This window comes from Felis catus, chromosome B1, assembly GCF_018350175.1.
Source record: "Felis catus isolate Fca126 chromosome B1, F.catus_Fca126_mat1.0, whole genome shotgun sequence".
Classification (NCBI taxonomy): Eukaryota; Metazoa; Chordata; class Mammalia; order Carnivora; family Felidae; genus Felis; species Felis catus.
Window position 1 is genome coordinate 195,123,909 of NC_058371.1, and position 27,375 is coordinate 195,151,283.

The 27,375-nt window shown below is 44.3% G+C and overlaps 2 long non-coding RNA genes across 2 annotated transcripts; both read right to left on the reverse strand.

Annotated features, from left to right (window-relative positions):
• Window positions 1–648: 648 nt before the first annotated feature.
• Window positions 649–12,201, reverse strand: LOC109499269. The gene is made up of 3 exons (XR_006597222.1): window positions 9,775–12,201; window positions 8,687–8,859; window positions 649–1,453 (listed from the first exon to the last, which is right to left on the reverse strand). It is a non-coding gene; the product is annotated as an uncharacterized LOC109499269 (long non-coding RNA).
• A 1,527-nt stretch (window positions 12,202–13,728) lies between these two features.
• On the reverse strand, window positions 13,729–23,858 carry LOC123384715. Its single transcript, XR_006596171.1, has 3 exons — window positions 22,373–23,858; window positions 17,287–17,468; window positions 13,729–13,921 (listed from the first exon to the last, which is right to left on the reverse strand). It is a non-coding gene; the product is annotated as an uncharacterized LOC123384715 (long non-coding RNA).
• Between the last annotated feature and the right edge of the window lie 3,517 nt (window positions 23,859–27,375).

The window sequence follows — 27,375 nt, forward strand, 5'->3', positions numbered from 1 at the left end:
AACAGTACAAGAGGATTCCCATTTCTCCACATCCTTGCCAGCATCTGTAGTTTCCTCATCTGTTCATTTTAGCCACTCTGACCAGTGTGAGGTGGTATTTCGGTGTGGCTTTGATGTGTATTTCCCTGATGATGAGTGACCTTGAGCATCTTTTCGTGTGTCTGGTGAATGAAACTTAAGGACATACAAGATCTGGCACCCTGCTATCTCTCCGTGTCCCATCGTCACACTGTTCCAACCACAGTGGTCTCCTCCTGTTTCTGAAATTCTCCAGCGTCTCCAGCATGTTCCCATTTCAGGGCCTTTAAACTGGCTGCTCTCTGGGTCTGAGACACTTCTCCCCAGGAAGTCCACAGGTTTTCTTCAAATGTCATCTTCTCAATGAGGCCCCTTCCTTTTTATTTGTCTCCCCCTCCCTCTTTATTTTTCTACATAGCCATTTTCACTTCCTATCATACTATGTCATATAATACATTTTATTTTTGTCTTCTTCCTTTGGAACGCAAGCTCTGCAGGGGTGGGATTTTTGTCAGCTTTATTTACTGCTGAAGTCCCAGAGTCTAGAATACCTGGCCAAAAAAGAAAGACAGACAGAAAGGAAGGAAGGAAGGAAGGAAGGAAGGAAGGAAGGAAGGAAGGAAGGAAGGAAGGAAGAAGAGAAAGAAAAGAAAAGAAAAGAAAAGAAAAGAAAAGAAAAGAAAAGAAAAGAAAAGAAAAGAAAAGAGAAAAGAGAAGATGATAGTTATCAAAATGCAGAGAGAAATCAGATCTTCTTGCCTTTGCCTCTCACGTTAAGTCTCCAAAGCCTTTGTAAGTCTCAATTTCCTCCTGAGTAAAACAAGAACTCTTCTCGCTCTACCTACTTTAATTACAGCTCTGCCTGTCCCAGCATTTCCAAGTTGTAGGTATTGACAATTCTCACGCTAGGTTCTGAAGCAGGTCTCAGTCTTGGAGTGGGATCTTCCCAGCAGGTGGCATCTGTGCGTGATCTGGCAGCCACTAGCAGAGTGACTAACACGGCTGAGGCTAGTTACTGGGATCCACGAGGTTGAAAACTTCCTCAGCCTCCTCTTTGTAAGAGTTGGCATCAGTCACAGTAAATAGACCTCAGGCCCATGGGGCACAGAGCCTGATATCCCACCCAGCTGCGTCAAATTTCTCTATCCAGAAACTACAGCTGATCCTACGAATCCAGTTACTTGACAATTTCCATCAGAAAGGCACCAAGATGCCTCTGTACTCATAGGGAGGAGTGGAATACGAGGTGGTGTCAGAGGCCCTTCAGTGCAAGGGTTGGCCTCTTCATTTCCCATCAAGATCACCCTGACCTTGTCACCCCTCTAGCTTTTTGTTTCCTCAGTTATTAATGGAAGTACTCCCCAGATCTCAGGGTGATCTGCTTCCTCCTGAGCTGCCACGTTATCCCATCAAACCTTCCGACAGGTTCTGCTACCTGAAGAATTTTGTGAGAAATCAAGAGAGGATGTGTGAGATTGGGTTGCAAACTTGAAAGCACTGACTGCATCAAATATGAAAGATGATTATTGTTAACGTACATTTTTAATCCTGCAGATAAAGGCAAAGAGAGAAGAAATTCCCATGTATCAGAGTGCCCTAATAGTCACTGTGAGAAGCTCCTTACCATACTTTACTTCATTCACAATGACACTCAGTTCAACATTAGCCTCCACATTTTAAAAATGGGGAGATTGAGGCCCAGACAATTTAATGCCTGCGATTACATGGCAAATCTGGAGTGAAAACAGGTCTGACTCTCTAGATCATGCTTTTTGAAACTTACCAGGCTTATTTAAAAAAAACTAATGCTTTTATTATTTATTTTTGAGAGGGAGAGAGACAGAATGTGAGAGAGGGAGACACAGAATCCGAAGCATCCTCCAGGCTCTGAGCTGTCAGCACAGAGCCTGATGTGAGGTTCGAACTCAGGAACCGCGAGATCATGGCCTTGGCTGAAGTTGGATGCTTAACCCACTGAGCCACCCAGGCACCACTAATCTCACCAGGCTTCTTGAAAGGATATGTTTAATATGCCAGATATTATTTCAAGCCAATTCCAACTGACCAAAGAGCTCATCATACAGAGATTCTCTATCAGTGAGAAGCGATGCCTCTCATTCCTTATGTTTTATTTGGCAATTAAGAAAATAATAGTTCGAGGCGCCTGGGTGTCTCAGTCGCTTGAGTGACCAACTTCAGCTCAGATCATGATCTCACAGTTCGTGAGTTTGAGCCCCAAGTCGGGCTCTGTGCTGACAGCTCAGAGCCTGGAACCTGCTTCGGATTCTTGTCTCCCTCTCTCTCTGCCCCTCCCCCACTCATGCTCTGTCTCTCTCTGTCTCAGAAATAAATAAACATTAAAAAAAATTTTTTTAAAAGAAAACAATAGTTCATGAGAATGGAAACTCCTGGAATAAAGTGTCAGGCCTCATTCATGTATATCATCACCATGATCCCATCACACAATAGGCTATAACAAAATTTTTGTTGAATGCACTCGTTATATTCAAAATCTTGATTGTTTTTTTATAAATAAAAATCATAAGGCTCTTTATAACACATAGAAAAAAAACAAAACCACTCCTATTCTTCCTGCACAGATATAACTAGTGTTAATATTTGGGGGTATTTTCTTCTAGTTTGAAATGGAAATGTTTTTAATTATTATGTTATGACATATTAAAATGAAATGTAGCTATTTTTACTACTCTCTACTTCTTTTCATTTGAAGAGAGCAAATTTCATTCTGTAGAAAATTTGAAAATTTAAAAAGCGCAAAGAAGGAATAAGATAAACAATGTGTTCAAAAATAATGATAATCAAGCATATAACTAATGACAACCAGAAATAGTTTCTTTTGTTTATGTCTTCCACTTTTTCCGTGTATTTTAATGTGCTTGAAATAATGGCATATATACTGCTTTTAAGCATAAAGAACTCAGACATGTTCATAGCTCCTGAATGGGAGACAAAATGAAAAGTGGCTTAATGACAGATAATATCTGCCAGTGGGTGGTATATTCCTTTCCAAAAACTCAGGCTCTTCATATAAATTTTAAAGATGCAGAAAATCACTACTCAGGTTCTGAGGTATTGAAAACGGTCATATGTCACTCTCTGCAGCTCTACGCTTATAAAGACAAAATGGATTTTTTGTTGTTGTTTATTTATCTTCTCAGAGGTATATTAAACATTTCAGTATTTTGGCAATAATTGCCCAGTCTTTGAACAGAATGGCAGGAATTATTATTCAAAGTGGGCATCAATCACAGACAGATTCTACGTGAATGATGCTAGTTTTGAATGGGGCTGAGAACAAGAAAAAGCTCTGCAATAGGTCCAGACTTCTGTGCAAGCCACTCTGCCATTTGGACCATATGACCCAGCATATCCAATGGTGCTTGAAGTGTCAGTGGCAGGTAGGGATGCAGTCTGGAACCTTCGGTAGGTCTCTGTAGGTGGATCATGGCACAGGCCTTAGGATTTTGGAGCAAAGCCTTGCTATCCTCTGCAGATAACTACGCTTTTTTTTGAGAAACAGCTCTTGACTTGCTCTGGACCATTAATAGAGACTAAATGCTTAACCATGGGCCACCAAGTTATTATGCCACCTGATCTGCTCATCACAAATCGGGTATTATCATCTGACCCACCATGTCATAACGTTGGGATTACACAGCAGCACTCCATCAACAAAAGAGAGTGAATTATATATAATTCAGGCCACAGGAGTTCCTGAAGGGCACAAGTAAATCATATGAAATGGGACCCAAATGCCCAAGGTCTCTATTCCTTACACTGCCTTCTTTCTCCTAGTCTGAATATAAAGCCTCCTGGGGAGTTGCCTACAATCAGTTAACAAAGGGAGAGAAGACACAGACCTAGTTTACAGATGGTTCTCCACAAAGTGCAGGCCCCACTCAAAACTGGACAGCTATAGCACTACAGTCAATTTCTGTGATGTCCCTGAGGACAGTCATAACAGAAAATCTTCCCAGTGGGAAGAACTCCAAGCAATGCACCTGGCTGTTCACTTTGCTTGGAAAGAGAAACAGCCAGATATGCAATCACATACCAACTAATGGACTGTGGACAATCGTTTGGCTGGATGGTTAGGGACTTGGAAGAAACATGATTAGAGGAAATTTGTGGAAGAAAGATATGGGTAGACCCCCATGAATGGGCAAAAATGTGAAGATATTTGTGTCTCATGTGACTGCTCACCAAAGGATGACCTCAGCAGACAAGAATTTTAATAATCAAGTGGATAAGATAACCCAGTTCTGTGACTATCAGTCAACCTCTTTCCTCAGCCACCATTGTCATCGCCCCATGGGTTCATGAACAAAGTGGCCCTGGTCTCGCGGGTGAAAGAATATGCATGGGCTCACACCATGGTGTTCTACTTACCACAGTCAACCTGTATATGACCCCTTCTGAGAGCCCAATCTTCCACTGGTGCAGCACCATTCCCCTGGAGTGATCAGGCAGCTATCTGGTGGCAGGTTGATTACTTGGATGGTTTCGGTCATGCAAGGGGCAACATTTTGTTCTTACTAGAATACATGCTTGTTATGGATGCAGATTTGCCTTCCCTGCATTCAATACTTCTTCCAAAACTACCATCTGCGGACTCACAGAATCCTTTATGCATTGTCATGGTATTCCACACTGCATTGTTTCTGACCAAGAAATTTACTTCTTAGCAAGCCCATGGTCATAGAATTCACTGGTCTAACAATGTCCACCACCATCCTGAAGTAGCTGGCTTGATAGGATGGTTCAATAGCCTTTTGAAGACTCAGTGGCAATGCCAGGTGATAGTGCCTTTCAGGGCTGAAGCAAGATTTCTCTAGAAGTCCATCTATGGTCTGAATTACAGTTCCATATAGAGTACTGTTTCTCCCATAGCCAAGATTCATGGATCCAGGAATCAAAGGTTAGAGATGTGAGTGATATCAGTCACTGTTATCCTTAGTAACCCACTAGAAAAAGTTTTGCTTCCTGTTCCTATAGCCTTATGTTCTGCTGGCCTAGACATCTTAGTTGCAAAGGGAGAGATGCTGCCACCAGGAGAAACAATAGTGATTTCACTGAAATGGAAGTGCAGATGGCCACCCAGACACTTTGGTCTCTCCCTCAGTCTGAATCAACAAAGAGTAAAAGGGAGTTCCTATGCTGGCTGGGGTGATTGATCCTCACTACCAACAGGAAATTGGACTACTTCTCTACAGTGGAGGAAAGAAGAATATGTCTGGATTATAAAACATCCCCTATAGTGTCTCTTAGTATTACCATGCTCTATGATTAAGTTCAAAAGAAGATGACAACAATCCAAATCAGGCAGGACTAATCATGGCCCAAACCCTAATGGAATGAAAATTTGGGTCGCCCCACCAGGTAAAGACCACAACTGGCTGAGGTGTTTGCAGAAAGCAAAGGGCAGGCAGAATGGATAGTAAGAGACAGTAGTTATAAATACCAGCTACAACCATGTGCCAGTTACAGAAACTAGGACTGGAATTGTCATGAGTATTTCCTCCTTATTTTGCTATGAATGTGTGTGTGTGTGTGTGTGTGTGTGTGTGTGTGTAAGACCATTTGCTCAATATATATATTATATGTATAAATATATATCAATTGCTATGTTTTCTTTCCTTTTTTACTCCCTTATCATGTAATGTAAGATATATTGACTTTAGTCATAGTATTTAAGCTTTGCTAATTTTACGTTACAGTATTTAAGTTATGGGATATCAAGGAGAAGAGTTAATATCATGCAAGGACTTTACTCCTCTTCTGGAGAAGAAGTTAGTGCATTTTTGGTTGCGCTCAGGGTGGTTATTTCATGTTAGGCAGAATTATGATCTCACTACTGCCTTTATTTGGAAATTAAGTATGGTTGAAGGAGATGTACATGAATGCCAATCTGACAAAGAGTGGGCTTGTGTTAGTTAATTGTATGCATCAATTTGACAGGGATGTGGAGTCCCCAGATTAAATACTATTCCTGGGTGTGTCTGTGAAGGCATTTCTGGATGAGATTAGTATTTGGATGAATTAACTGAGTAAAGCAGATGACCCTCCCCAGTGTGGATGAGCATCATCCAATCTGTCAAGGGCCTGAATAGAACAAAAAGGCAGAGGACACGGGAACTGGCTTCTGCCTGACTCCTTGAGCTGGTATATGGATCTCCTCTTGCCCTTGCCTGGGACATGCATCACTGAGCATCCAGTTCTCAGAACCATACCGAGATATTCCTGGGTCCCCAGCTTGCGGATGGCAGATGTTGCCACTTCTCAGCTTCTGTAATCACGTGGGCCAGTTTCTTAAAATATATTTCATATATATACGTATATACATCCTATTAGTTCTGTTTCTGTGGAGAACCCTGACAAATATAGTGCATTTTATTTTTTCCACTTAAAATATGCAAATGCAATTCTGGTCAAAGACACTTTGACATTCAATGCATCAGAAGTTCCAAAAAGTATCTCATATCACACTGATTTTCTGTAATCTCAATTATGTTCTTAACTGCTTCTTAAAGCTAACTGTTAGTGCTAATTCTACCGTTGAACCTTTAGTGTTGTAGAAACTCTTCCTTATCTCATCCAGCCCCTTTTACATAACACTCTCTATTTCTTTATGACATCTGTCCTATTTTTAAGAGGCTATTGTTCCTTGCATCTCATCTAAGGATGCAAAATAATCTCCTAAAAAAAGCAAAAGCCATTTCCTGCAGCAGATCTTTGGCAAAGGTTTGTTCTTCCTCTGAACTTCCATAATAATCTTTCATAACCATTGTTCCAAGTTCCTGCACTGTGATTGTTGTCACTGCTGGGGTATATCCTTCATGTGTTATGGCTTTCTCATCTTTAAATAAAAGATGTATCAAAACCCTGTATTTGCTAGAAAACTTCCAGTATGAATGTTCCTTGACCTCACTTCCTTCTGGCCAATTCCTCTTTTCTAAGGTGTAACTACATACCAGTTGAATGTTCACAGCTCCTAAATAAGTTCCACATTCTAACAGGCTTTATTAACCGTGGATCTAATAGACTGAAGTGAAATTCTTCCCAACTTATTTCTGGATTTCCACTGACATGAACAGTTGTTGAGCATGAAAATAGCCATCAGTCCCCCACATGTCCTGCTACCAGGGTCATCCTGTATTTCTTTCCCCCAACAAAGGTGCAGAAATTCTATTTTTCTACCTCAAGATGCTTTGCATTCCTGCCATTAAAGCCGTCCTCCTGTCCTCCAGGCCCTGCCCAGGAGGTGGCAAGCTGGCTGCCCACAGGAGGAATCTGACTCAGAGGCATTTGAAACAGCACCATTTTTAAAATAAAATCGATGCAATTCTAAAATAAATAAATAAATAAATAAATGCACAGAAATAAAATCCAGATTTCCAGCTCCTCTTGAATTACAGAAAGATTTGGCAAATCTCTATCTGTGTTCTTGCAAGACAATTTGTTGTCTTTTTTTTTTTAAGTTTATTTTTACCTATTTTGAGAAAGATACCGAGAGCAAGTGAGAGAAGGGCAAAGAGAGAAGGAGACAGAATCCCAAGCAGGCTCCACATTGTCAGTGCAGAGCCCAATGCAAAGGTTAAGCTGATGAGCTGTGAGGTCACGACCTAAACTGAAATTAAGAGTCAGGTGCTTAGCTGTGAGGTCATGACCTAAGCTGAAATTAAGAGTCAGGTGCTTAGGCTACTGAGCCACCCAGGTGCCCCAACAATTTGTTGTCTTTACATAAAGCATATCTTCTCTGGTTTGCTTCAGTCTCCTCCCTGGACAACCCACTCATTTTGTTACCTTAAGTGTTTGCATTTTTTTAAATTGAAGTTGACATATTAAATTAGTTTTGTGTACAACATAGTTATTTAGCAACTATATACATACAAAATGCTCACCATGATAAGTGTATTATTGACTATATTCTCTATGTTGTACTTTTCATCCCCATGACTTATTTATTTCACCTACACCAAAAAAAACAGATTGATAAATACAGATAACACACTGGGGGTTGGGGAGGTGTTGGGGGACGGACAAAATTTGTGTTTGAATTCAACCCTAGTATAAACTTGTTTCCCACTGTATTTGTTTCCCAGGGCTTTCACAACAAATTACCAAAAATGTGGCAGCCTAAAACAACAGACATTTATTCTCTCACAGTTGTGGAGATGAGAAGTCCAAAATCAAGAGGAAGCCTTCCATGCCTCTTCCAGCTTCTGGGGGCTCCTTGCATTCTTAGCTTGTGGCCACATCACTTCATTCTCTGCCTCAGTAGTCACATGACCATATTTTCTTTATGTGTCCTTTTCTGTACCTTATAAGAATACTCTCATTGGACTTAGCACCTACCTGAATCTAGTATGATCTCGTCCTGACCTTAATTATGTCTGCAGAGATCCTATTTCCAAATAAGGTCACATTCTGAGGTTCTGGGTAGACAAGAATTTCCACCAGGGGATCCTTCCCAGGGATACACACACAATCCCAGAATGTGGACAACGAAAGAAAGACAATGATCCTTCCCATCTCTTTCCTATAGAACAATTCCCAAAGAGCACGCCCAAGCCAATGGACCGTGTTTTTCCCTTCAGTTTCATTGACCTTAAAGTTGGCCAAAAAACAAAAAACAAAAAATACCCACCTCCCTGATCCAGCCTTTAGTTGATTGTCAGTCCAAGTTTATGGCTGTATTTTGAGTTTATATCTTCTTCTAAGCCTTCTTAGGTATTTTACTGCACGTGACGGAGAAAGCTGTACCAGAGGCTGTTCACAGACACCATTTTAAACCAGCAGTCAGTGAATCAACTTTATAAGCTGCAATTTAGAAAATAAGGAAAGCATGAGCTTCCCCCCCCCAAGTATACTCTGCATTTCCTCCACACTCCCTCTGCTCCCAGCTCCTCTCCCCAAATGCATCAATCACATTGCTGACTTTAGAGGAACAGAGGAAGAAGGATAGCATTGTTGTGCACGTGTGGAACGAAAGTGTAGAACGGGGCCAAGTGAGATACCACAATACTGCTACTGAGACCTTTACAGTCTGAGCTCCGACACTTCCATTTGTTAATGCTGATTAAATAATGAAAACAATTCTAGGTTAGGAAAATGTTACTAATCAGCTCCACACAGTAGCTATTGTCATTGATTTGTATATTTAATGAAAAAACTAATTAGTACATATTTGTTATTGTATTATGATTAACATACCATATCAAATGTGTCAGAATAAAATCCTTTAAGAACAAGAAGAGTGTCTTATCCTGGGAAAATTGAAGCAAAAGAAAAAAAGAAGAAGAAGAAGAAGAAGAAGAAGAAGAAGAAGAAGAAGAAGAAGAAGAAGAAGAAGAAAGAGCAAGTGCCTTAAAATTTTCAAAGCCCAGCTCTGGAAGCCAAGGTCTGGAGTGGCGAAAGAAAGTGGCCCTAAGTTACACCGCTAATTGGCAAGGAAACTGGAACTGTAGCCCAGGCCTCCTGCCTTCTAGGTCACTGTTCTCTGCAGGTACAACCAGTTAAGTCATTTAAGCAAGTTGAGAATATACCATTTTCCGACTGCTCCATTCATTCATATACATCGCTTTGCAGTTTCCGGCTACTTTTACAAAGGACATTATGCCATTGGGTTCCCACAATAATCCTCTGATATGGAAGCAGGAGGTGTCCTTTCATAGGGAAGAAAATAGAAGATCAAACCTTTCCACTCGACACCTTTATTCACTGGACACCACTCACCTATCCCACACTAGGCCTCCAAAGGCGAAGATGATTCAGAATCCCGAAGGGTGTGCAGTCTGGACAAGGAGAGAGAATTCACCAGTCACTACCGGCAAAGGGTCCTAACAGAGGCGAGCCCGGGATGCTGAGGAAGTGGAGAAGCAGGTGACGAGAAAGCAGAAGTTAGAAGAGGATTTATATTTGGACAGAGGCTAAAGAATAAACGTACACCAGCTGCAGAAGAAAAGAAATGGCATCCCACCTGAAAGGAAGAAATCACAGTAGACAGAAGAAGACACAGACACACAACACGGTGCAGCCATTCAGCATGACTTCTGAGAAGGGCATGAGTCACAAAGGACATCCACAGAGAGCATGAGACCAGGTGAAGAAGTCCTTTCTGTGCTACGGTGAAGAGTTTGAACTTCATCTGCCAGACCAACAGGTGCAGGTTTTTTAAATAAGAGTGTCACATGACCAGATTTCTGTTTGGAATTCAAATGCACCCCAGATTCAGGGAGGTAAAAAAAGGAAAGGTATAGAACCACAGCGAGGAAGAGAGGTGATGACAAACTGGAGAGACGTCTGACGCCTGAGCGAGAAGAGAGGACCCCTATTGGGTTTCGTCCACCCGTCGCTCTGGCTGAACTAGTGTGGTCCAGATCAACTGAGTTTCCAAGAGAAACCAGGAATGGGTATTTTTATGTAAACACATCTAATTTTTCTATCCAGACATCTTATTCTAAAAAGTGTTTTGGACAGAAAAGAAAAAGGAAAGGCACCGTGGGCTGCTTTTATCCAAGAAGCCCCGTTTTGACATTTGACCCGTGTGCAATGTAAGAATCTGGAGGCAGGGAGAACATTTAAGGATCTATTGCAAAAGTATAAACCTAAGGCAGGGCCCGTGAGGAAAGAAAAGAAGGGCGGGAGATGGCTGACATCAGAATATAGAATCTAGAAGAAATCCACCGAGTGGTAGAGGGAGCAACGTGACTGGGCATTCGGACTCTGGTCTCTGATTTAGTCCTTGGTGAGACTGTTGTGATTGCGGGTATAGGCTTTACTAAAAACCAGAAACAAAAAGAAAACAAAGTATAGAAAGAAGCAGCAAAGAAGGAGTTCTACAAACAAGCCTCCAACCATCAAACCAACTTCCCATGAGTCCTCCAAGTTCAAAACGGTGTTTGCATTCAGAGCCAGGTTGACAAAGACGACTAGTGTTCTCTTTGTTTCTTTGCTTCAGCCTCTGAGGTATTCAGTTAATGTTCTCTGCCATAAAGAAAAAAATGGTTGGTCTCCTTTCCCTAACTACGCTGTCTCTCTGATTTAAGTACTTTTCACCTGTGAATGTCCTTGGTTACTCCTAAACTGTATTCTGTCCTATAAAAGGCACTAAATTAAAGACTGCTTTGACTCTGGGTTTTAGTGAAGTGATTTTGAAAAGTGCTATAAGGTTGCTCCTCCCTTCGGAGAGCCAGTCAAGTTCCCCTTAAATGTCACCTCCTTTCTGCAATTGCTTTAAAAAGCCACCCCTTTAAGACACAGCTCAGATGACCTCTCCCCCATGAAGCCTTTTTGTTCCACACCCGCAGCCCCTGGCAACCCCAGATTAGGTCAATGCGCCTTGACTGTGTAAATCATCATCTGTCACCATCTAATTAATTTCCACTCTTGAAAAACTATAAGCCGTGCCCAGTGCAGCAGCTAGAGCGGTCTTCTTCAAATACGTCAAATCGTATCACTGTCCAACTTAAATTCGCCACTGTCTTTCCTCTGCAGTTAGAATAAAGTATAAACTCCTTGAAATGATGTACAAAATCCTGGATTATCATCTTGTCTATAACTTCTGCCACTCTTCTTTGTTCTGGTTACATTCACTGGCCTTCTGAGGGACCCTTAGATACCGCCACAGGGCCTTTGCACTTGCTCTTCCCTCTCTACTTACAATACTTTTTCCAGGCTTTACATATAGCTGGATTTTTCTCATCCTTCTAGTCTTACGTTAAATGCCATTTCCCCGAGAGGCCATCCATCCATTGCTAATTCATCTGAATGCTCACTTTCCTAGGTTATTGTCTCTCAGCATCTGGATTACTTGCCTCATAGTTGTGGTAGCCATAAGAATCACCTTGCAGGCCACCTAATGCTGAAGCACAATTGTGTAAGGGCCTAGGTTGTTACTCTCTGAAGTCCACCCATATGCACACTCTCAAGCCACACTTCCCATGGGCTGCTCCTAGCCATCGGCTGAACAGGAAAGGGATGCTAAGGCAGTCTGATCCTGGGGACATGGGAATCCTCTGGCCAGCAATTTTGACTTGGGGACCCACCATCAACTGACACTCTCTTATGCTGCGTGGCAGTATATTTTCCTACCTGCCTGCCTACCTTCCCTCTCCCCTCCATTCCATGAGGAAGGGCTCCCCCAGTCCCATCCAGTGCCTTTCCCCATATTCCTTCAAAGTCCTATGTCTTACTTTTGCTTCTCCTAGAACCTAAGCTAACACAACAGTACTTAACTAAATCTTTGTGTGTGTGTGTGTGTGTTTTTAATGTTTATTTTATTTTTGAGAGCGAGAGACAGAGAATGAGCAGGAAAGGGGCAGAGGGAGAGGGAGACACAGAATCCAAAGCAGGCTCCAGGCTCCAAGCTGTCAGCACAGAGCCCGACCCAGGGCTTGAACTCAGGAGCTGTGAGATCACGACCTGAGCTGAAGTGGGACGCTTAACCAACTGAGCCACCCAGGTGCCCCAATCTTTGTGTGTTTTTATGTATGTATGTATTGAGTTTCCCCAATGAAATGTCACCTCCTTGAAGGTAAGGCTCCTGGTAGGTTCACTCACTGCCACGTGCATAGCACTAGCAAGATCCTGGCATTCACTAGGTCCTTGTCAATACTTGTCCAATCTCATATATAGGTCTATCAACACATTGACACATTATATTGACATCATCCATGTGCCCGCGTTAATCTCTCACTGGGCTGCAGAATTTCTTAAAAATAATCTATTGATGGCGTTTGGTCCTGAGGCAGACTAGCAGCCCAATTTGTGTTTGAGTTGAGATAACAATTCCTCCTTCCTCGCTCACTCTGCCTATGCAGTACTCCCCACACACCCCAGGCAGCACAGGGTAAATCCCTAACTGTCTTCCATAGTGCCATCTAGTTTACCCCCAAGCAGGCCCTCGCCCCGTGTCCTACATCTCTGTGATGCGTGAATGTCCCCACCACTCCCCCAGGTTCTGTGAATTCTTCTCCTTCTCTGGCCTTCTACATCCCTGTCAGCATTCCAGGCTGCTCAAACAGTCACCAACTTCAATCCTTTTCACTTCCTAGGTCTCTGCTCATTGAATGAGCTTTTCTCCATTTTTACTGCAAGCACCTGGGTCTAGGCCAACATCACCTCTCTCCTTAACCAGACAAATCACCTCTTAATAGGTTCTTCTTCCTCCACATTTACATCCCTCCTATACATTTCCTCTTAAAGAGCAACACGTCCTTCCTAAAAAGCATATCTGATCAGGCCACACCCTGCTTACAGCCCTTCCAGTTTCAAAGTCTTTTGAAGACTTTCAGGGAAGATCCACTCAAGCCTGCCCGGCCTATCCACAGTCTGTAATAGTTCTTATTACACAGACTTGTTTAATGGTACCTTCAAGAAGGTGTGTGACTCATGTTTTGAAAACAAAGATCTGCCCAAGTTACCCCATTTTGTTCAAATCCTTTAAAGATTCCCCATTGCCTCCAGATGCTGTGAGTGTGCCCTCCTACATCTCTAGCCTCCTCTGTCTACACCATCCAATGCCCTTAGCCTTCCCAGCTATAGACAGAGCACCCATGCACCCATGCAGCACTAGCTCACAAATCGTCGCCGATGTTGCTTCTTTTGCCTGAACCGCCTTGCCTCATCTACATGCTGGTCGGCGCGTCCCCATCCTTCAATACCCATCCTGATTACCTGTCTTCTTCCATGAAGTCTTCGGACACCTCTCTCCTCTCGGTAGACTTCACCGCCTCTTCTGCTGTGGCCCCACGTTATTTGTACAAATCTCTATCACTTCACAGCATTTCTTGGTTTATAATTCTAATTTTGTGTCTGCCACTGGACTGCAAACTTTTCAAGGGTGGTGTCAAGGTCTCATTCAGCTTTCGTTTCCAAGTACCTGCCGCATACAAAGAAGGTGTTCGATACAAACACACCGAGTGAACAAATGAATGAACAACTTCATCCAATCTACAGAGAGCTACAATTTTTTCCTCTCTGGTTATTCTACCTCCTGCGAACTACGATAGATGAGATTGCCTTATTTTCTGAGCTCTATACATATATAGCTATACAATCTTTCTTAGTAGGTTCTAAACATCTAAAGAGCAGGGGAAAAGCCTCAGTTTCTTTGTTTCCTTGCCTTGCACATGGAGGAGCTCAATCTCCTTTTGCTGATTGATTGTTATTGCTAGATCTACTATTCCTTTTTGATTCGGCAACTTACTGAAAAAGAATTTAAAAAGAAAGCCTGCTCAGAAATCAAACAACAAAATCACAAAATGTTCTTTTCTAAAAATAACACATCCCCAAAACACTCAAGGCAAAAGCTGTGTGTTTTCTCCTCTCCCATTAATGAGAGAAAGATACGACTTCCTCAGTTTTCATTTTGTCTGCGTCATGTCTGTGTTGCCTGGAGATTTGTGGCTGTTGTTGCAAAAAAGATCAAATGACAACGGGAGACGGATGGTCTCCTTGATTAAAAAGTGGCACTCAGATACATCAGCTTCCTCAAATTCAAGCAGGAGAGGGTTATTTCACAGCTAGTGCCCACTTCAGAGGCACGAATCCCTGGGAGCAGCTGAGGCTCCCTTCCCCGCCCCCCCCACCCCGCCCTGTCCAGATCTGCTCACACAGGAACTTTAACGCAATGACACGTAGAGCAGAATCACAAAGGCTTAGAGTTTCCTGTTCATTGATTCAAGATCATCTTTCCAGAGACAATTCAATAAGCGACATGGCAGAGTCAAACCAACCTGTATTCCAATCCCAGCTCTGACAGTCAGTAGCTGTGTGACCCTGGTCAAGTTACATGGCCTCTCTAAGCTTCAGTTTCATCAGTTGGAGAATGGGGGTGATAATAACATACCTAACACCATGCTGCTGATGTGGTTGAATGAGATAACACAAAGATATCCCTGCCTGTTCCTCAGTGCTCGTCAATGGTGGCCGTTATCATTTATTCGCCAGAACCTCATGTGTCAGAATAGCCACCAAATGTTGAAGACTTACATAGTGCTCTAGACACTATGCTGGTTGTTTTTTTGCTGATTAGTTTACTTATAAATCTCAAAACAGTCTTTAATCAGGCATTATCCCCATTTTATAGTTGGGGCAACTACATGTGCGTGAGGATAAGTCACTTACCCAATATCACACACCTCTTACAGTCACCTTTATGGCAGAATGAGTAGTCGCCTTTTCCACAGCCCTATGTTTCTGTTTCCTATCTTAAATGGGAGGGCAGTACTCAGAACCCCGAGTGCCATCCAACTCCCACAACTTCCGGAAGAATTTGAGACATGCAGTCAGGCGGACCCAGTAGATTTTCAATAGTACTACTACTAACTTAGTAGTAATTTAGCCAGATGTTTCTCCTACACTGGAGCCACATTTGAGCTTCAATGGACCTTTTAATCAATTTTTTTAATGTTTATTTTTTAATTTTTGATAGAGAGAGAGTGGAAGGGAGAGAGGGGCAGAGAGAAAGAGAGACACAGGATTGGAGGCAGGCTCCAGCTCTGAGCTGTGAGCGCAGAGCCCGATGCGGGGCTTGAACCCATGAACTTTGAGATCATGACCTGAGCCAAAGTCGGACGCCTAACCAACTGAGCACCCAGGCACCCCCCCCCCACCTTGAATCACTTTTGTTGAAGAGTATGGGCCTTCAGATCTTTCAGATCTTTCCACTCTATGGGAGGGAAAAAAAAAAGAAGAGAAAATTTTTGCCCATCACCAAGGACCTAGAAAGAAACAGGCCTCAGCTGTCCTCCCCTTATGTCTCTGCCTGTGGACAACGTGTTGCCCATAGAGACAAAACCGCTCACCAAGCAAGAAAGATCCCTCAACCTTTTTTTGTCCCTACTGGACTCATAAATAAAGAATAAACCTCCCTCTCTCTCCCCTGTCCCCCCAAAACATCTAACCGTTCCTTTTTCCTTCCTACTAAATATTCCCATCCACCGAGCACTGTAGCTTTTATGTATTTGTCAGTCAGTGCTTAATCTATCAGAGCATCCTCTTTGGGCAGTAGTTGCCTTTGGACAGGAAAAGGCCTTGAGCTCCCTCTAGAGGTTGCTATAATTTGACCAACCCACAGGACCCTCGCCTTGACTTTACACAGCTGCAGGTGGTAGCCAGGGGCAATGTCACATTTGTCTGTGTTTGCCAAGAGCGCTACAGGAATGAATTCAAACCGGAATATTCTCCACTGGAAAAGTGAACCAGGGCCAAAGTGACAATATCAACAACTCCCTCCAAGTGAGCAATACAGAGACAACGGCTTTCTCCAACATGAAGACAGGTCATTTTGGTCCCCGGAGCCTGTTGAGTCTCAGCAGAAAAATCTGAGCAGAGAGCAACAGAGGGGCCAGCCATCTCCCCCCCAGGTTGCGAGCTCTGAGGCCCTACCAGGCCTCCAGAGATAGGAACAGAGAGACAAAGCTGTTTCCTCCTGGCACTGAACGCTGACCAGTGAGAGGCACCCAAGATGATGGCCTGCCTAGTGCCAAGCCCTGGAAGGTGCGGAAAGGCCGCCTGCCTCAGACAGACAAAAAGCCAGCCACTGCATAAAGCGGGCATGTGTCTGAAGCATCACTGGCTACATTTCCTGCTCTGGTGTCCAGCCCATGCGTGGGAAATGTCTGGTACTGGCTAAACACATTTTTGGAATAATGTTGAATAAGCACACACCTAACAGCTGTCCTATGGCTGCTTCCCCTAACTGCTGTAGGGTGCACTTGTTGTGGGTAGAATCATGTCCCCCCCTACAAAAATATATTTCATTTTTAACTCACAATGCCTATGAACGTGACCTCATTTGGAAACAGGGTCTTTGTAGATCAAATAAAAGTTAAGAGGAAGTCATGCTAGCTTCAGGTTACCCTTAATCCAGTGACAGGTGTCCTTGGAAGAAGAGGAATATTTAAAGGCAAACACACAGTGATAGAAGCACATCATGTGATGACAGAGGCAAAGATGGGGGTCGTGTGTCCGAAAGCCAAAGGACACCACAGATTTCTGGCAACCGTGAGAAGCTAGGAGAGAGGCATCACATGAGCCTTCCCTGGGGTCTTCTGAGGGAACCTGGCCCTGCTGACACCTTGACTTCAGACTTCTAGCTTCCATTTCTGCGAGAGAATACATTTCTGTTGTTTTAAGTCGTCCAGTTTACGGTAATTAGATATGGCCCTAGCAAACAGCACTTTACTCTTCCCAGCACAGTGAAATGAAAATCTCAGGGCCCCCGCAGAGGAAGTGTGATACCTCTTATTCCTTCAAAAAGCCAGACGACACCCAGTCACTCTTTTCGCTGCTTCCAGGTCTCTGCCTGAAGATGAGGCTTCCCCATGATGGAAACAGCGTGGGCCTCAAAATTCAATGCCACACCATGGAGGGGTTGCTGGTAGCTTCAGCTAAAGCTCTATAGGTCTCACAGGGCTTCTGTTCTAAACAATAGGAGAAAAGAAAAAGCAGAAATTATGGACACGCTTCAATTCCTTCATGTGGAACACTGGGCAGCAGCTTTCCCCCTAATCTCTTTGTACAAATATATTTTGGAAAAGAGGATGTATTTTCTCACAATACAGGGCATTTCAGACAGTATAGGCTCCCTGACCTATTTGCAGAAATAGCTTATCCTCTGCTTACAGACAATAAACAATCATTATGATGTGTTAATCTCATATGCTTCTCAGAAGGGAAAATCATCACATGGAAGTAACAGAGGGTTTCAACACCTTCCTTCCTCCAAAAAAGGGATTGTTCTCAGAGTGCTCCCTTCCAAGGACGCTGTCCCACTAGATTGCGAGCTTTCTCAGGAGAGGAACAGTCCCATTTAATCTTCCAATCCGTGATCCCTGGCACCAGGTGGGGTATCTTGCAGGCTTTCTGAAAAAAACTGGAGGGGAAGGGCTGGAGATGGACAGAGCCCTCCCCACTGGAGGGATCTGAAGCCTCAAAGGTTCCCTGCTCCGTCCTCTTCCTACCAAAGTCTGTAAAGACACGAAGAGAACCTTTCATCTGAATTTTCTTTGCCAGTTAACATTAATTCGGGGTTAAATCTTCCATAAAGACCCATTCGTGCAATGACTGGGTTTCAATCACGCCAGCTGTACTGCCCAAGACGACATGTTTAAAATCCCTTCCGTTTAAGTGGACAAGGCAAGGTGAACACAGCATTGTTCAAGCCTACCTCGTTCCAGGATGGTTGCTGCTAATCAGCCTGACTCCTTGCAATCTCTTCTGTCAGCACTGACCTTGGGTCTCCGTATCTGCTGACTCTCTAGACAGCTTGCTATGTTTTCTTCCCAACAGGGCTCCTGGAAAGCCCCCATTTGGCCCAAGTCCCAAAATTCCTTCTGATCAGCTCTCTTGGAACGCATCCTGCTTAAGCGGGATGTCTGCCCCTACCCATCCTGATTCTGGGAGTTGGAGTGTCTGCTTTGACTACAGCCTGAGGGAGTCCTGAGAGGGCAGCTCTCCCTGAGCTATGAGTTCTCCGACAGGCTGCCCGTCATAGGCTTGTCTACCAGCCATGCAAGCAGTGAAGCGCGGATCGCTATTCAGAAACAGGGTCTCCTCTCCTTGCATCATTTAGGTGTTTTAGGCAATATGAGCCTTTAAGAGAACAGACGGGGCCAGACTCTAAATGTTTTATATTATCTTGACTACACTTGGTGATGGTGAGAAGAAGAGGGAATAAGAATGAAAAAAAAAAGGAGGAAAAATGGGTTGGAATATAGGAACAGCTGATCTTGCAAATCTGCTTTAGGAAAGATACAAAAGCTGCATTTCTATCAATTAGGGAGAGAAAAGTTCAGATACTAGTAGGGAGGGGGGCAGGTGGTGGAAGGTCCAAATATCCTGAGGTACTATCACGGAAACTTCAAGATACACACACACACACACACACACACACACACATATTTCCCTAGCATAAGCATCTAAGTATTTGGATCCCTAGGGTCTAGAAGAGGGGAGTCAACCCAGCGATTTGGAAAGGAGACTGAGCTAAGGTTAGCAGTGGGAACCCCACTGGGAGAAATGCAGATAGACATGATGAAGACATTTTTTGAGGGTGAGAGGTTCATTAGAGCTCACCAACAGCTTACACATCCTGTTACCATGATGGCAACATCAAGGTCCCAGAAGAATCTTGGGTTAGGTCACTCCTGAAATCTAACTCAATTTACCTACAAAGTGAGAGTAATGACAACATCCCTATATACTGCAAGGAGACTTAGAAGGATTACATGAGACAATAATTATTAAGAACTTTTGCAATTTCTTACAATATGCCCATGACAAATTCCTCCTCATCTACCAAAGGCACAGAGCCTACTTATGGGAGAAACTGGGGCGTTAAAACTTTGAGATTTGGTGTGGGTTGACCAAGGGACCTGTAGGGTGAATCACCTCACAATCAGGTGACCTTGCTATATAACTTCAGGTGACAATGTATTTGGTGATATTGGGCAGAATTTCTCTTGAATCTGGGGACTGGAAGCAAGAACATGCAGTGAAATCTGAGTCACAGCAGGGTCAAGTGAAGAGCTCTCAGTGGGAAATCAAGACAATTGGATTCTCATACCAGGTATAGCTAAGCATGGACCAGTGTCATCAACTGTCACTGTGCCACTTTGCTCATTTGTAAAATAAAGTCATCATCTCCTAGTTGTTTCCATGCTGTAATATTGTGTGTGTGTGTGTGTGTGTGTGTGTGTGTGTGTGTGTGTTTGTAGACACATGTTGTAATGCTAATGAAAGAAGCATTAAACTAGTGCTAAGCCCTGGATTTTTCTCTACACTTTCCCCAAAACAAGACTTTTTTTTGAAAGGGGTGGGGTGAGGGACAGAGGGGAGAAGGAAAGAACCCCAAGCAGGCTCCGTGCTTAATGAGGAGCCCATCTCGGGGCTTGACCTTACAATCATGAGATTGTGACCAGAGCCAAAATTAAGAGTCAGACACTCAACCCACTGAGCCACCTAGGCACCCACCCAAAACAAGATATTTTATGCAATTCTTAGAACATATCTGGGTGTAAAAGAGCATATTTGGGTTTACAAAAGCAGGTGCCAGACAAATGAAGAGCAACTCTGCATGAATGCCTTCATTCACAAATACTCCTGTGCTCATTAAATTCATACTGATTGATTATCCCAATTACCTTATCCAGACCTACTGGCATCTCACTGTACATTCTCTGCCCAACAGGAAGGAGTGTGCACTAGAGGCCCAGAGTCCTGTGCTGGAGGAAAAGTGTGAACCTCCATTTGGTTTCCAGTGACCCCTAACTGGCTCATGACAGACCAGTCCTGGGGCTCAGGGCTAGTCCTGTTATCTCCCTGAAAGGCATGTGTTGGGGTGAGGGTGGGGTTCCCCCACCTGTAGGGAAGGCTATGAGGACACAGAAGTAAGAGGACATTTAGGGTCTTCAGCGTTTTGAGAAGGAGCCCAGAGTGGCTTGGGAGGGAAATGGGTTCAAGTAGACCTGATGGAACTCCTTGAATCTCCTTTAGACTCAAAATTGCTTCTTGCTCTACCCAGAAAAATTTTATAATCAGATTTCATAGCAAAACCATCTGGAAACAAAATAAACCAGAAAGGGCACATGTGTGTGTTTATGTGTGTGTTACAAGGTCCTGCCTTATGCCAAAAAAATACCCGGGAAAGATTTCCTTTCACAACATACACATTGAGACTCACTCAGCTCCCTAATCTCTGCAGCTCCGAGGTACGCTCAAAGGGATAGGAAGCATAGAGGCATCATCCTGATTGTCCGGGGCTGGGTAGGGCAGCCCTTCCCCTCCCGTATGTTCCACCAGTATGGGCCATGTAACCTCGGGCAAGTTACTAACTCTTTTGGGGTCTCAGTATCTGCATTTGTGAGACAGAGATGCTAACTGTGCCTGTCTATGGGGTTAGGAAGAGAATTCAACAGGATACTTCATGTAAATCATTTACTGTAGTGCCTGAGTTTTAAAAAGGGCTAAAACATTATCCTGGCCATAAATAATAGCACTATTTCACTGTGCTTCTCACTGCTACTACTCTTGTAGAATTACACAGTGCCAAATTGCAGTTGTGGATTTACCTATGGGACCCTCCCTCTGAACAGAGAACCCCCTGAAGGCCAGACCTGGTCCTGTGTCATCATCGCTCTCTGGCCAGCACTCCACTGAGTGCCTGATTTACGACAGGTGCTTGGGGGGCACCTGGGTGCCTCAGTCGGTTGCACTCTCGACTTTTGATTTCGACTCAGGTCATGATCTCAAGGTTCGTGGGATCGAGGCCGGCGTCTGGCTCTCCCTCTCTCTCTGCCCCTCTCCTTCTCTCTCTCTTTCTGTCTTTCAATCTCTCTCCCTCAAAATTAATAAGTAAATATTAAAAAAGAAACAAACAGGTGCTTGGTATGTGTCCTGCTGAATGAACAAAGGGTTAAAGCAGTGAATCTCAGCCCCGGCTGCCGCTGGCATCACCCAGCCAGGTGGCTTTAAAAACCTTGCCGTCCAGCCCCAACTCCAGAAATTCTGAGTAAACTGATCACAACTGAGGCTCCGACGTGAACAGTCTGTGAAATCTCCCCAGGGTTGGAGGTGCTCTGGGAGACAGCAGGAGTTGGGGACTATTTCAGGGTCTCAAAGATCAGCCAGGCCAAGCCAGCCCTGAGGCTCTCCCTCCAATCGCCCATCTCCGAGGCAGTTGGCAAGGCCCAGGAGCCCCTGGAGACACAACTTGCTGGGATTCGAAGTGTCCTGTCCTGACTGCTGAGCAGTGTCTTCTCGTGACACAGCACCGCTGGCCCCACTGCCTCCCCACGGAACAAAACACAATCCTCATCCTGAAACTTGGCCCAAGACAAACTACAACTGCTTTTCTTTTATAGCCAAATTCAGGCACTCTCGGCTCTCAGTGAAAATCATTTGCAGGCCTTGTGGGATGGAGGAGAGAAAATAACGTCTAAAATATATAAATAATTCAGGGCTGAGTTTATTCATGACGCCGTGTTTTCTGCGAGCTGCGGTTTGTATAATCTTTCTTACACTGCCAGTTGGGCCTGCCTCCATAGCATTTATTACTGCAGACAACCCGTTAGAAGCTGTTTTGATTTATGCATCTACATTCTATTATGGAGGTAAGTTTATAGCACGCTGCGGTTTCTGCTGCTGACATTGTAGGAAGAGAAAACACACACACACACACACACACACACACACACACACACACAATGACTGGAGGAAAGAATGGGGAATAGTCATGCTGCCAGTCTAAAAAGGTCAAGAGAAATGGGCCTATGTGCTCTTATGTACCATTTAAAGTTATCTGGTACACACACTCACACTCACCTACCTGCATAAGACAAAAAAAAATGTCAATCCAACATCTTCTAAGGGCCAGCTCACTCTTCTAGGTGATCCGGATACAGTGGTGAATGAAGTAGAGAGAATCCGTCCTCTAAGGACACACTCTTGTTCCACCAACAGCCTCCTGGGGAAAATGATGCTGCTCTCATCTCTGTCTCCCCAACAATGCTTAGCACAAGGTTGACACACAGTGGGCACTCCATATCTGTGGAGTGAATGAGTGAATCCCAGATGAGGAATAAAATGAAGTTACACTGTCAAGATCACTTTTCAGTTCTCTCTCCTCCTGGCAAGGTTACATAAGAAAAACCACACAAAACCTCACCCAATAAGCATTTATTGCTCGGGTCTCAAGGATGTTAGGCTGGACGGCTCTGTTACCTTTGCTTGGCTGACTTTCGGAGCTCAGATGTGGCTGGCTGCCCACTGACCAGGTCAGCCTCTGCTGGGACAGTTGGGGTGACTTGGCTTTGCTCCATGTGTCTCTCATTCTCTAGTAAGTTACAAACCATGTCCTTGTGGCCATGGTAGAAGAACAGAGAGGAGCTAGAGACATGCAGGTCTCTTGGGACTTCAGTTAGGAACTAGGAAACCATTACTTTTTAAGGATTCTATTGGCTGAAGCAAGTCACAAGGCCAGACCAGATTCAAGGCATGAAAGATTCCATATTTAGTGGGGGGATCTTGAAAGTCACAGAACAGAAGTCAAGGCTCAAGAGGTTAAAAAATCAAAGCCACCATTGCAACCTGCCACAGGTACCCAGCAAATTAGTGAAAAGCTATCCCTGGAACCAGCCTGTAAGTGAAGTCTACTTTCCTTCTCAGTAACACCCAGGCACATTTCCCGTCACCCGATGCTGAACATGGCTCCTTGATGAGTTTACAGAGAAAGTATGTTGTGTATCTGAAAATAGTTCCATGTTTCCAGAGTATCCCCCACCCTGATCTTTTTACCGGGGCCCCACGGGGTGTCACCTGCCTCTGATACCCTGCCCTTGTTCCCACGAGTTCTTCCTGCACCCTTCTTAACCTACCACTGTGGGAGACATGATGTGTTTATACTAAGATCATGAGACAGAATTTTAGCTACAATGTACTGAGCGCTTACCACATTCCAAGTCCTGCGCTGAAGGACTTTGTACATGCTACCTCATTTAATCCTCACACTGACTCTATGAGCATGTTAAAATGATCTCTCATTTACCATTGGCAGTGGGGGTGGGTATAAATACCAGGGGAGACGAAGTCACTTGTCTAAGGTTCTAGAATTAGTAAGTAATCAAGTCAGGTTTCAAATCTAGTGTGTCTCAATCGGAGCCCATGTTTCTAACCACTATACCATGTCTGTCTTCCTTGAACCCATAGGGTCTCCTTCACTAAACCATGACACCCACCTTGGTAAAGAATCTCCACTTTCTTGAAGCAAAAGACCATGATCTTCTGCTATCAGATACTGCAAAGGAAGAATCCAAGTTCACACAACAACAGCTTGGATTATTTTCCTTTGGGGACAAGGTTGGAGACAGGTTGTGAAACTTCCTGTCTGGTATAATTTCCCCCAGCTCCCACAAGAATATCCCAGGCTTTGTTAGTCAGAGTGACTGCAAATGAGGCCATAGATTTAGTTTCTCCTTGGGCCAGTTGGAGTCAACATAATGCATGATGTAATTTGCTTGCCCACATGAGCACCAATAATTCTTTGTGTAATTTCCTATTGTTGGTTGGAAAGAAGTCTGGTTATGAACTAGAGAGAAAGTATGGGAATCCTACGCACATTATTGCAAAAGCATTGGATCCCTACAGCAGTGCCTTGATGTGGACAGTGAGAGAGTGTGAGCCCGGGAAATGTGGCAGCTCATTCCAAAGTCGAGCTATGAAAAGAAACGGAGTCCTCCACAAGTGGACTGTCTATCCAGTCCTCATTTACCTTCTCTTTCAACGTCCGTTTAATACTGACACCCAAAGAGCAATAGACAAATGGAAACCTACCACCTGATCCATAGGTTTCCGGGCTCATGAAAGTTCCAGCGCAGAATTCTGATGAAAGCTGAATTCAAGATGATTGGTTAGGTTTAAGACCCTGAGAGGAAGAGGAACACGCCCAGGGTTGCTGGAATGGGGAAAAAAAAATATACACACACACACACACACACACACACACACATAGATATATACACATATATATACACATATATATGTGTGTGTGTGTGTGTGTGTGTGTGTGTGTGTGTGGCTGTTCAACAAGGCTTTTGGTGCATTTAACCGGCCAACTACATAGGTAAGGATGACAGGTGTGCTTCACTCCACTGGTCAAGGGGAGTTTGGTGAGCACCAACCTGCATTAGGGAGGAAGGACACAGTCTTCAATAGGGGAGCTTATCATATTACAGAAAAAGGTGGAAGAGGGCCTACTATGCCCAAACACAAGAAGTACTGGAAATCAGAACACTGTCTTTAAGCCACAGTGACCCCATCCACTAGTAAGCATATAAGTGAGGGTTAAGCTGGGATCAACCACAGTGGTCATTTCTCTCCCCTTGGAACACAGTAAATGAGGGATTGGGGAGAGGGATATGCTCTGCCTCCCTAGCATTTCCCACATGGGAAGAATGGACAGAAGTCACTTAACCTTTGAAAAGGTTTAATATAAAAAATGGACATCAACATGCCTTCTCTCAGCCACGCCAGTGGAGAGTGGCTAATTTTTAAGACTAGTCAAAAAAGCAGCAGGGAGTGTGAGAATGTGGATAGAGAGAAGCTAAAAGGATGGAGAGGCAGCCTGCTCATTGCAGCCTTTGCTCCTGGGAAGCAGGCCCGTCCCTCGGGCACAGCTGTGATGTGTGGGATAGAGTTGGGTCCACGAGAGAATGCAGAGGCATCATCCAAGGAGCAGATGCTAAATGGTTCTTAGAATGAGGCAGGAGCTGAGGTTTGAGCCAAATGGGAGGCAGGGAACCAGAAAAAGAAGGAAGGAGACCACCAGAGAGGACAAAAGGGAGATGGCAGGAACCCACTCTGGACAGAGCCGTCTTCCCTTGCAGGTGGACAGCTACCTCCCCCGGAGGGCTCAGGCTAGGGCTGGATGGATGCTGTCCAAGGGGGGCTTAATGACCTCTTCATGTTGCTTTCTTTGTTCTGTAAAGGCGTGTACAACTGCATTAGTATGCTCAGCAAAGGGCCTCCTTTTGTTGTGGCAGGTGCTGTAAGAATTCAGAACAGCTGATGTTTCATAAAATCATGAGCCTGCAGAGAGCCCTGGGAGGTCAGAAAGCCCAAGCCCCTGCCCCTCACATCTGGTCCCTCTGTTGAATGGTGCTGCAGCTCAGAAATATTTTTAAAATCATGTTTATTGTACTTCATCTTATTTCAAGAGTGATACACTTTCATTGGGGAAAAAAAAAGCGGAGCATGCAGCAAAGCAGAGAAGAAAACAAAAATAATTTCTAATCTTACCACCACCCAACAAGAGCCACTGTTGACATTTCAGTGGAGAACCCATTGCTGTCTCTCAATCTTTTACCTGTAGGGCACAGGTGTGTGTGTGTGTGTGTGTGTGTGTGTGTGTGTGTGTGTCTGCATGTGTCTTTGTGTGTATCTGTCTGTATTGTAAATGTACAAAAAGTAAGTGGCACTTTTCCTATTACTCCAGATTTATCGAATCAAGATGTGAAGAAAGAGGCATTAAGTGCCACGCATTTCAAATAGAGCCAAACGCCTCTCTCAAGCCATGCCAAAAAGTGGGCAAACTGGCACTGATACCTTCAACCATCACCCAGCACCACCAGCACCTATCTATGAAAGAAGACCAAGGAGAAGAGAAAGGGGAATCCTATGAGCGCCGAGTGGAAATGCTGGGCCATAGCATGCCAAGGTCTAAACAGGGATTCTATGAGGTGTGGAAGGGGCTTTCCAAGACAATAAATCCTAAATATACGCAACACTGGCAAGAAGCTAACACTGACACCTCATTCTCTGCCACCTGAGTAGACAGCGGTCTTGTTGATCTACAAGGTTCCTGCTTAAGTAGGAAAATAAAACGTTGAGAGAGAGGGGGGAGGGGATGCAGGGGGTGCATCCACATAGCAGCCTGTCCCATCAGGTGTTCTGGCAAAGACACTCCAACTTGCAGGAGGTCCAGTGGACGCTGTACAAGATAGTCTTGACCCACCTTTCTGGTCATCCCGTAAGATAGTGGGTTGCCAAGGAAGAGGAGCTGAGAAGCAGGAGACTGTGGGTGAAACCCCCAGGGAGCATCTGGGGGAGAGTCAACTTGTCAACTGGAGTTAGATCTCTGCACCTGAGAGTCCCCTGAAGAGGAACCGTAGAAAATGGACAATGGGCCCACCAGGAAAGAGCCACGGAGAGGGGAGTCTGCCACGGAGAGTGCCCTGAGGTCCCACCAGTGGGAACCAAAGAAACCATGACTGCTGACCAAGTGAACCTCAACAGCAGGCAGTTCAGTAAGCAGCGCTGTCCTTGACCTCTTTCTCCCCACTCCCAAATACACCAGAGGCCATCACCTCGCCTCCTAGAGGGAGTGAAGAGACTGCTCCCAGAGAACGGAAGGGGGAGGAAGAGTAAAGAGCAGGCTGGGCCTCTCCCACTCATGTGCCCCAGGTCTCAAGCCCTGATAGCACTGGAGGCAGAAGAGGGGATGAGGTTGGTCTCTAATACTGGAAAGGCTTGTTACAACCAGAGGAAATAGGAAGTTAGGAAATCTGCTACCTGTCAGGTAAGAGATTTAACACCACATCATTGGGAACATGCCCAAGGGCACAGTGACTGAGGGAAAATCCTGATATTTGTAACCCAGCATGTTAGCATATCTCCAAAACTTAAAACACACATATACATGAATATACAATACATATATGCGTATATACACATTTGCATACACATACATGCATGTGTGCATATACATGCATATGCACATACATATGTGACACATAATACATATGCATGCACATACACATGTGTGTAGATGCACAT